This window comes from Heptranchias perlo, chromosome 9 (genome assembly GCF_035084215.1).
Source record: "Heptranchias perlo isolate sHepPer1 chromosome 9, sHepPer1.hap1, whole genome shotgun sequence".
Taxonomy (NCBI): domain Eukaryota; kingdom Metazoa; phylum Chordata; class Chondrichthyes; order Hexanchiformes; family Hexanchidae; genus Heptranchias; species Heptranchias perlo.
The window spans coordinates 43,600,788-43,613,255 of record NC_090333.1 but is presented as its reverse complement, the minus strand read 5'-3'; the positions used below and the strand labels follow the sequence as shown (position 1 = coordinate 43,613,255).

At 42.2% G+C, this 12,468-nt stretch overlaps 1 protein-coding gene across 1 annotated transcript in view; it reads left to right on the top strand.

Annotated features, from left to right (window-relative positions):
• The first annotated feature begins 7,978 nt into the window (after window positions 1-7,978).
• The window catches only part of fggy (FGGY carbohydrate kinase domain containing), a 274,702-nt gene continuing 270,212 nt past the window's right edge, over window positions 7,979-12,468 (top strand). Inside the window, exon 1 of the mRNA XM_067990291.1 lies at window positions 7,979-8,037. The gene's annotated coding sequence lies outside the window, so the exon portion shown is untranslated. The remainder of the gene's footprint in view (window positions 8,038-12,468) is intronic.

Here is a 12,468-nt window from a genome sequence, read left to right as displayed (position 1 = left end):
ATAATCTAATGGCTAAGAATTTTTTAAAGTCATAGGTTCAGACCCTGGTCTATGTTGTTGCTAGATTACAGTCAGGGCAGGAATGATGGCCTCAATTGTAGATCACACTGTTACCCCACTGCCACTCATTATACATGTTCATGGTATAGTGATCGGATATTTGTTTATTCACTTCTGTAATTCAAAGTTGAACTTCTAGCATAATCCTTCACTCCAACTGGATAACCATTTGTATCACAGTTTTTTAGCCAAACTGTCTTGCAAGGAGTGGATATATTACTGTGGAACGTGATATACCAGTCTGACTTATCAATTGTTTTCCTTTGGCCAACTATAACACTTCTTACTGATTTATTGATTCTGTTGTAGAATGGTTCAGAATTGTACCGGTTTTCTCTTCAGCAAGGAATCTGACAGGCCGTGCACCGTGAGAATCTGAGAAAAAAGACTACGAGCTGGAATTTGCTGGAGTAGAGCATGTCCGGTTAGTTAGACTTTTTCCTGCACTCTTCAGATCATTTTTTTTCCCCCTGCAAGTTGCAGGTGGTGTGAGCTGATAACAGGGCAACAGGGCAATTGGGACCTTGGTGAATGACAGGACCAACAGTGCATCTCCTTAACGAATGAGATTTAAGGATTGAGAAATAAACAGAGTGGGTGAATTCAGTGTCAAATTAGGTAAAGAAAGGAAAATAAAGAGAGGGAAAGAAAAAGATTAAAAAAATTAAATTTAAAATTTGACATTTAAAAAATTTCCAAGACCAATTCACCATCTGAAGGAATGAGGCTCCACACTTTTAATTGTTCACTTTCTGGGCCAGAGAGGATGATTGGCAGTCACTAACAATTATCATGTCGTCAAAAGGGTACTTACGCTATTAATTACTGGAATTAACTTTCTGTGGCAAGTTTAATAAGCAATTAATGTGTAAGTGTGGCAACTTCATGAAACTCATGGGGAGGTTAAGGGTGAGATGCCATATGCGCGAAGCTAACAGCAGAGCAACGCAAATCGTCCAGCAACTTGTGGCGATTTGCAATTCACGGGGTATCTCTTCCTCGCCACAAGTTGCTGGCCGATTTGCACATTAATAATGGTGTGCGTCGTTCACACGCCGTTATTTTCTCAGCAAATTCCAGCCCTACAATTTCTTTAATTTTGTGTCTATAATATGATGTAGCATCTAGAATTCTCACTGTACTTTCTTTCATCCTTTTATGTATTGGTACAGATGTACAAAATATGTAAATAACTCCCCAGCAATATTGTTTCAGGATCCATGATCTAAACAAACCACAGAAACTCCCCGTGAGTTTTATGAAGTTGCCGCATTTACACATTAATCCCACCTTTTTTTCTCCCTTTTATGTTGCCTTACTTTTTCTTACAAGACAGAATTTGTAGCATGATCCTCAAAATGGCAGCAATTTACCAATTAAATAGCATGTAACATAAAGCTAAATTTAATTCCTTGGTTCCAGGAACACAAACCTTATAAAATATGCTGAGAATTTATTGCAATCTCTCATTATTATTGTATTGTTGCTATAAAGTTAGTACCTTTGGAAAACTCTTACAAGCTGAAGAAATATAGTAATTACATGTTGCTGTTTGGCGCACTGAGGATACTCAGTAAAGTTGGAGAAAAATTATAGCAATCTAACTGATAACTCCCTAGTGCCAGAGTTACAAGCAGGCTGCCTTTTCTTATGTAATTTACTTTTATTCATGTGATATTCAATTTTCTTCATCATTACATAAAGTATACAATTAAATTAAAACATTATGATACAAATCTATAAATTCTTCACCAATTGCACACAAGCAGACTGTTCATAATTCAGGATGATGTATGCCAGTTTTTCCAACAGCAAAAAACTTACCGTTGAAAATCATAGCCTGTGGAGAAGGACCAAATCTAAATTCAAAATCTTTAATGACATTTATACTTTGCTTTCATCTAATGCCTGTGTATTCCCAATCTTGGACAGGCCATCTGGAGAGGAAGTGGGGAAGGAGTGGCATTAAATTTCTTACACTTCTGAAGTATTTCTCCTGTTGAGGACAGTAATGATGACCATCAGTTATACTGTCCCTCGCACCTAAATTAGGAGAGCAGTGTAGATTCAGGAGATTGAAGTACATAGGAACAGGAGTAAGCCATTTAGCCCCTCGAGTCTGTTCCACCATTCAATTAGATCCTGGCTGATCTGTACCTCAATTCCATTTACCAGTCATTGCTCCATATCCCTTGATACCGTTACCTAAAAAAAAATATCGATCTTAGTTTTGAAAAGTTCAATTGACCCAGCATTAGTGGAGAGTTCCTGATTTCCACTGCCCTTTGTGTGAAAAAGTGCTTCTTGATTTCACTTCTAATTTTAAGTTTATTCCCTCGTGTTATGGGTTCTCTGCAGGCCCTGTTTATTCTAACTAATTTTTCTCACTATAATTTCACAAGATATTAGATATACACTGTTACTTCTTAGTATATGTTACTTATTTACACTCTTTCACCATTTTCTATTATATGCTATAAACTATCCATATGTGCTGTACTATATCTGGTTCATGCCCCCAGTCTTCCACATGCTGATTTCCTGGCAGATCTGGGAAAGAGGAAAAAATAAAGGTGGCATAGTCCCCCATTTCTCTCCACTCCACCAGTGGTGGAAGAGCTTTCAGTACCACACCTCAATGCTCCTGGATTCTTTCTAAACCTTTTTGCCTTGCTTCTCTCACCACCCTCAAAAATCTCTTCAAAACTTAACTCGTTAACTGTACCTTCAGTTACCTCCTCTAAATCACTCCTACTGCCTGCTCGGTGTCCATTGTTCCTCCCGTAAATAGCCTTGGGACACTTTGTTATGTAAAGGTCACTATGTCAGTGTACTTAGGAAGTTCAGGGAGCTGGCCATCATGCTTTATTGGCTGTGGTGCAGAAGTCCAATAAATACCACCAACACAGATGCATTGTGAAAGAAAATCAGCAGCTTTTCCCCATCACTACTACAGTACCATATTTGCAACTTAGTCCTTTTGTTTCTTACAAGCTTAAGCTTTTCTCACTATGGGAGTTTGCTGGTTTCTTAATATTTTCCTGTGAAGTTCCCAATTGGTTTGGTCACCTTCTAAAAACTCAATTCAATGAACAGATTCAGCCACTAAAATATCCTTTCATTGGTTGCCGTGACTTGTTTAGATTTTTCATAACTGCTGGATTCAAAATAATTGGCTGCCATGCACATAACAGAACAAATCGTACCATCTGTGTTTGCACACAGTTGGCCTGGTTCCTTCCCCCAAGCCTATGGTTCAAAAGCCAGTTTGAACCGATTTAATAACATATGTATCAAAATAAGCTTGGTATAGGGATCTGACCAGGTGTTGCATCTGCTACAGTTGCATGAGAAGTTTCCAGGGGCAGGGCAGCCAGAAGTCACGGTGATGGAAGAATGAACAGGTTACCCTCAAGGGATAGATCCCTCTGGAAAGCAGAGAAGGGAGGGGAAAATGTGTTTGTTAGTGAGATTATGTTGCAGGTGGCAGAAATAATGGAAGCTGATCTGGTAAATGTGGAGGTTAGAAGGATGGAAGGTGAGGACTAGGGGGATCCTGATGTTGAGGTGAAAGGGGGAGTAACAGCAGAAGCAGAGGAAATGGGGCAGATATAGTCAAAAGCCATATTGATCACAGCTGAAGAAAAACAATGGCTCAGATCACGATATTGGCGATGAATGCCATAAGTTAGACTGTTGTGCTCCCCGATCATCTAGTGGTGTAGTCACACCACAGTTTGCTGGGAAAGTAATTAGAATATGTCGCAGCGATCATTGCGACAGATCAGAAGTGCTGTGGCCAATGTCTGATATACGTCCAAGGTACTGGGCACGACAAAGAATGGAAAAACAGATTATTTAATGTTTCTGTTAAAGTAAAAGAGCTAAACAATTTGTTCAGGTTTCCCATTTTCAGATTCTAAAAATTGATTAATATAAATGGAGTTAGTTTTATCCTTATTTTGTAATTAATTCTCGTTGCTTATAATCGGGGCGGTGTGAAAGGGCACCATTCTGTTAAAACAAGGGCCACGCCTTGTCATTGCAAATCCCAGAGTCTGATTAATTTCACTTCTGACTGTCTGTCTTGTCAGTAAGTGGATAGTGGCTTTATTTTAAACAAAGTTATGACATTAAAATAAGGCTGGTTTGATAAAGACTGAAGCGGTTATCTCCTGGCACATACAACCGACACCGTTATATCATGCTGGTTTATTTCACTCCCGTTCAACCCCAAACAGGGTTGTCGTATCAACTTGACTCGGAGTTATAGTGTGCCAGACACTTTATTGGCCGAATGTTGGGGGTTTCATTATTTACAAACTGTACATTTAGCAAAGATCAAATATACTTGGTGAAATTGTTTATATTTCCTTTCCTAATAATATGGATAATAAGGGTAGCTCCACTCAAGGATGAAAGGGGGATGAAAGGGGGAAATCTAATTGTGGAAGAAGAAATGATGGTAAAGATAGTAATAAATATTTTGCATCAGTTTTTACAAATATTGTGGAAGTGAGACTATAAGTGTACTGGAGGATAATGAACAATTGTTAGAGACAACTGTAGAAAAGAAATTGGTTGTGAAAAAAATTAGTGGAACTCAAGGCGTCTAAGCCATCGGCCCCAATGGCATGCAACCTAGGCCACTGAAAGAAAGCAGAGAAGATAGCAGAAACTATGGACAGATTTTTTTCAATCCTCCTTAAATATGCCACTGGTGCCACGGGACTGGAGTGTAGCCAGTATGACACCTTCATTCAAGAAGGATAATTGGGTAATCAGAGACCAGCTAGTTTAATGTCAGCTATGGGCAAACTCTTAGAATCCATAATTCAAAATAAAATTTAGTGAACACGTAGAAATACATGGATTAATCAAGGACAGCAATCACAGATTTGTTAAAGGCATGTTTGAAAATGTAATAGCTTTTTTTTCTGTGTCACGGCACCAATATGTTAGTTAACCTCCTTCTCTCTATGGTTCAACAACGCGCTTCAAGTAAGATGTTCACGAGACATTTGAGTGTGCAGAGCAGACTTTATTATGCAGCATAGGTGGTCAGTCTATACTGTACAAGAGTAGCATCGGGCTCCTTGTTCTGCAGCTACCTAACTTAGCCCTGGAACCTCACTACCTTATATACCATAATTGTTTAGTTCAAAAGTACATTTCATAGATAAGCAACCTTCGGACTTCTAACTCCTTCCTGATTAACTACCCCCAAACTTCATGATTAGCTGCTCTGGACTTTCCTAAGGACAGCACGTATATCCCACAAGGCAACCTACATTCCTTCTATACCATGGTTAATTAATCCCTCTGTGTATTGTTACAATAATCACTTAAGTTAAACGTTAATCCCTCATGGTCGATGTTCTTTCCAGTCATATATTTCCTTGCTCAGGCATTCCTTGCAGATGATAAGATGACATCTGGAGCGGAACAGCAACTCATCCCCCCATCGCTCAGCTTTGGTTATACAGTTCAGTTCGGTTATTAACTCTCAACTCTCCAACATGTCCAACAGTTAACAATTGGATAAATAAAAATAGATGTAGTGCATATGGGCTTTCAGAAGGCAAATGATAAGATATCTCACGGAAGGCTTGTGGTGTAGCCTAGGGTCCACTTTTATTCTCAGTAACTATAGCTGATTTGGACTTGGGCATAGGGAGTGCAGTCTTGAAATTTGCTGATGACACACAAGTAGGGCATTTGGCAAACCGTGAGGACTGTGAAAGACTTCCAAGAAGGTACGACAGATTAGTGGAATGAGCAGATAGGCAGATACAATTCAATGTGGATAAGTGTCAAGTAATACATTTTGGGAGTAAAAACAAAGGATGGAAGTTTATGCTCAATTAAAAAAACCCTGAAGGATGTGGATAAACAAAAAGACCTAGGAGGTCAAATACCTAATTATCTGAAAGTGCGCAGATAGAGAAGACGATAAAAAAGACATACATTTTGCATTTTCTAAATAGGGGCATAGCTTACAAGAGTAAAGAAGTTATGATAAATTTGTACAAAACCATTGGTTAGGCTACAGTTAAGAGTCTCGTATGCAGTTTTGGGCATCCCATTATAGAGACAGCATTAAAGCCAGAGAGTAGTGTAGATTCACCAGGGATAGGGGATTATAGTTATGAGAGTTGAGATACTGGAACTACACCTCTACTAGAGCAGAGAAAGCCGAAAAGCAATTTTAGAGGTTTTTAAACTTATGAAGAGGTTTGATAGAATGTAAAGGGAAAGACTATTTCCTTTGGTTGTGGAGTATGTGACAAGGGTCATTAATTTTAAATTGTTACTAAGAGAGGGGTTAGGAGAAATTTATTTATGCAGAGGGTTGTTGAGCATGGTATGCTTTGCCACAGGTTGAGGCAAGACCATTGCATCTTTTAAGGGAAATGTGAATAAATGTTTAAAGCAGAGGAAGATACAGGGCTATGGGGAGTGAGTGGGTGGTAGGATTAATTTTGGATTGGGACAACAAAGAGTCAGCATGGATACCATGGGCCGAATGACCTCCTTCTGTGTTGTACAAAACTTCTTTTGGTCAATGGTATACATTTCAGACCAAATCATAACAGCTTATTTTTCTAAGTATAAGTAATTCATATTGGTAAGACAACAAAAAGAGGGCTTTCCTGATGGATCAATGAGCAATAGCGCTGCATGGTGCGAGCTTTCAGGTGCAGCAAGCAGTTAGGAAGGCGAATGGTATGTTGGCCTTCATTGCAAGAGGATTTGAGTACAGGAGCAGGGATGTCTTACTGCAGTTATACAGGGCCTTAGTGAGACCACATCTGGAGTATTGTGTGCAGTTTTGGTCTCCTTATCTGAGGATGTCCTTGCCATGGTGCGAGTGCAACAAAGGTTTACCAGAATGATTCCTGGGATGGCAGGACTGACATATGAGGAGAGATTGGGTCACTAGGCCTATATTCACTAGAGTTTAGAAGAATGAGAGGTGATCTCATCTAAACACATAAAATTCTAACAGGACTAGACAGACTAAATGCAGGGAGGATGTTCCCCGTGGCTATGGAGTTCAGAACCAGGGGTCACAGTCTCAGGATACGGGGTATGCCATTTAGTACCGAGATGAGGAGAAATGTCTTCACTCAGAGGGTGGTGAACCTGTGGAATTCTCTACCACAGAAGGCAGTGGAAGCCAAGTCATTAGATGTATTCAAGAAGATAGATATATTTTTTAATGCTAAAAGGATCAAGGGATTATGGGGAAAAAGTGGGAAGAGGGTACTGAGTTAGACGATCAGCCATGATCATTTTGAATGGCGGTGCAGGCCCGAATGGCCTATTCTTGCTCCTATTTTCTATGCTGAGCTATTGAAACCAGGAAAATCCTAGGTTTGATCCCTGGTTTGTGTTGAGCTGGCTGAACTCACCTTGGGCAGTGATAGAAACGGCACAGGGCGAGAACAAGACCAGACAATACACTGGTTAAAATGCCTACCAACACTCATTGTCTAAGCTCATGTATTGGTATTTGTATCATACCTCTGCATAAGTCAGACTTGAGGGCAAAAGTATAGAAAAAAATTGGGAAAAGGAAAGAAATACTTCAGCAATTTGGAACATAATCAGCCAGAACTCCGCACTGTGACTCTGCTTCACTATAACTTGGGATTGGAAAGAGAAATTCAAGATAAGCACATTCGAGGGAGAAAGGACTAGGAGGATATGGGGATAGCGTTAGATGAAGTGGGGTGGGAGGAGGCTCATGTGGAGCAGAACGGCCCGTTTCCGTGCTGTAAAATTCAATATCAGATGTAAAAAAAAAATCACACTTCGGATTCTATTTTTCACAAACAATCCTAATTGGCGGCTGGTTTAAGAAGTTGCAGTGGGATGATCACAGGTCAAAATACACTTGGCTCTGTCGGCTTTCCGTAGTGCGGTTGGATCAGATTGACTGGTTGAGCTGTCGGCGGAGAGCACGGCCCGCGGGTATGTCACAGCGTCTACACTATCGTTTGGTTTCAGGAATACTAACACTTCCCACTCCCTCTGTCACTCTCACGATGCGGATAAACTCCGTGTGAGCCCAGGCGGGCGCGGCATCTTCCGGGGATTCGCCATCTGCCCGCGCCCCGAGCCGCCATTTTCCTCCGTCTCCCCGACGGCGGCACCCGGGGCACCCTGGGAATGAAGCGGCGAGCGGGGTCTCCGAGGAGCGGCCGCACGGAGCAGGTCACCGCCCCTTGCTCACAGATCAGATATAACATGGAGAATCCACTCCCCCATCACCCCCACTATCAATCAGATATAACATGGAGAATCCACTCCCCCATCACCCCCACTATCAATCAGATATAACATGGAGAATCCACTCCCCCATCACCCCCACTATCAATCAGATATAACATGGAGAATCCACCCCCCCATATCATCACCCCCACTATCAATCAGATATAACATGGAGAATCCACCCCCATATCATCACCCCCACTATCAATCAGATATAACATGGAGAATCCACCCCCATCACCCCCACTATCAATCAGATATAACATGGAGAATCCACCCCCATCACCCCCACTATCAATCAGATATAACATGGAGAATCCACCCCCATCACCCCCACTATCAATCAGATATAACATGGAGAATCCACTCCCCCATCACCCCCACTATCAATCAGATATAACATGGAGAATCCACCCCCATCACCCCCACTATCAATCAGATATAACATGGAGAATCCACCCCCATCACCCCCACTATCAATCAGAAATAACATGGAGAATCCACTCCCCCATATCATCACCCCCACTATCAATCAGATATAACATGGAGAATCCACTCCCCCATATCATCACCCCCACTATCAATCAGATATAACATGGAGAATCCACCCCCCATCACCCCCACTATCAATCAGATATAACATGGAGAATCCACTCCCCCATATCATCTCCCCCACTATCAATCAGATATAACATGGAGAATCCACCCCCATATCATCACCCCCACTATCAATCAGATATAACATGGAGAATCCACCCCCATCACCCCCACTATCAATCAGATATAACATGGAGAATCCACTCCCCCATATCATCTCCCCCACTATCAATCAGATATAACATGGAGAATCCACCCCCATATCATCACCCCCACTATCAATCAGATATAACATGGAGAATCCACTCCCCCATATCATCACCCCCACTATCAATCAGATATAACATGGAGAATCCACCCCCCCATCACCCCCACTATCAATCAGATATAACATGGAGAATCCACTCCCCATATCATCACCCCCACTATCAATCAGATATAACATGGAGAATCCACCCCCATATCATCACCCCCACTATCAATCAGATATAACATGGAGAATCCACTCCCATCACCCCCACTATCAATCAGATATAACATGGAGAATCCACTCCCCCATATCATCACCCCCACTATCAATCAGATATAACATGGAGAATCCACTCCCTCATCACCCCCACTATCAATCAGATATAACATGGAGAATCCACCCTCATCACCCCCACTATCAATCAGATATAACATGGAGAATCCACTCCCTCATCACCCCCACTATCAATCAGATATAACATGGAGAATCCACCCCCATCACCCCCACTATCAATCAGATATAACATGGAGAATCCACCCCCATATCATCACCCCCACTATCAATCAGATATAACATGGAGAATCCACCCCCATCACCCCCACTATCAATCAGATATAACATGGAGAATCCACTCCCTCATCTCCCCCACTATCAATCAGATATAACATGGAGAATCCACTCCCTCATCTCCCCCACTATCTATCAGATATAACATGGAGAATCCACCCCCATCACCCCCACTATCAATCAGATATAACATGGAGAATCCACTCCCCATATCATCACCCCCACTATCAATCAGATATAACATGGAGAATCCACCCCCCCATCACCCCCACTATCAATCAGATATAACATGGAGAATCCACCCCCCCATCACCCCCACTATCAATCAGATATAACATGGAGAATCCACTCCCCATATCATCACCCCCACTATCAATCAGATATAACATGGAGAATCCACTCCCATCACCCCCACTATCAATCAGATATAACATGGAGAATCCACTCCCCATATCATCACCCCCACTATCAATCAGATATAACATGGAGAATCCACCCCCCCATCACCCCCACTATCAATCAGATATAACATGGAGAATCCACCCCCATATCATCACCCCCACTATCAATCAGATATAAAATGGAGAATCCACCCCCCCATCACCCCCACTATCAATCAGATATAACATGGAGAATCCACCCCCATATCATCACCCCCACTATCAATCAGATATAACATGGAGAATCCACCCCCATATCATCACCCCCACTATCAATCAGATATAACATGGAGAATCCACCCCCATATCATCACCCCCACTATCAATCAGATATAACATGGAGAATCCACCCCCATATCATCACCCCCACTATCAATCAGATATAACATGGAGAATCCACCCCCATATCATCACCCCCACTATCAATCAGATATAACATGGAGAATCCACCCCCATATCATCACCCCCACTATCAATCAGATATAACATGGAGAATCCACCCCCATATCATCACCCCCACTATCAATCAGATATAACATGGAGAATCCACTCCCCATATCATCACCCCCACTATCAATCAGATATAACATGGAGAATCCACTCCCCATATCATCACCCCCACTATCAATCAGACATAACATGGAGAATCCACCCCCATATCATCACCCCCACTATCAATCAGATATAACATGGAGAATCCACCCCCATATCATCACCCCCACTATCAATCAGATATAACATGGAGAATCCACCCCCATCACCCCCACTATCAATCAGATATAACATGGAGAATCCACCCCCCCATCTCCCCCACTATCAATCAGATATAACATGGAGAATCCACCCCCCATCACCCCCACTATCAATCAGATATAACATGGAGAATCCACCCCCATCACCCCCACTATCAATCAGATATAACATGGAGAATCCACTCCCATATCATCACCCCCACTATCAATCAGATATAACATGGAGAATCCACCCCCATATCATCACCCCCACTATCAATCAGATATAACATGGAGAATCCACCCCCATATCATCACCCCCACTATCAATCAGATATAACATGGAGAATCCACCCCCATCACCCCCACTATCAATCAGATATAACATGGAGAATCCACTCCCCCATATCATCACCCCCACTATCAATCAGATATAACATTGAGAATCCACTCCCTCATCACCCCCACTATCAATCAGATATAACATGGAGAATCCACTCCCTCATCTCCCCCACTATCAATCAGATATAACATGGAGAATCCACCCCCATATCATCACCCCCACTATCAATCAGATATAACATGGAGAATCCACCCCCATCACCCCCACTATCAATCAGATATAACATGGAGAATCCACCCCCATATCATCACCCCCACTATCAATCAGATATAACATGGAGAATCCACCCCCCCATCACCCCCACTATCAATCAGATATAACATGGAGAATCCACCCCCATCACCCCCACTATCAATCAGATATAACATGGAGAATCCACCCCCCCATCACCCCCACTATCAATCAGATATAACATGGAGAATCCACCCCCATATCATCATCCCCACTATCAATCAGATATAACATGGAGAATCCACCCCCATCACCCCCACTATCAATCAGATATAACATGGAGAATCCACCCCCATCACCCCCACTATCAATCAGATATAACATGGAGAATCCACTCCCATCACCCCCACTATCAATCAGATATAACATGGAGAATCCACTCCCATCACCCCCACTATCAATCAGATATAACATGGAGAATCCACTCCCCCATATCATCACCCCCACTATCAATCAGATATAACATGGAGAATCCACTCCCTCATCACCCCCACTATCAATCAGATATAACATGGAGAATCCACCCTCATCACCCCCACTATCAATCAGATATAACATGGAGAATCCACTCCCTCATCACCCCCACTATCAATCAGATATAACATGGAGAATCCACCCCCATCACCCCCACTATCAATCAGATATAACATGGAGAATCCACCCCCATATCATCACCCCCACTAACAATCAGATATAACATGGAGAATCCACCCCCATCACCCCCACTATCAATCAGATATAACATGGAGAATCCACTCCCTCATCTCCCCCACTATCAATCAGATATAACATGGAGAATCCACTCCCTCATCTCCCCCACTATCTATCAGATATAACATGGAGAATCCACCCCCATCACCCCCACTATCAATCAGATATAACATGGAGAATCCACCCCCCCATCTCATCTCC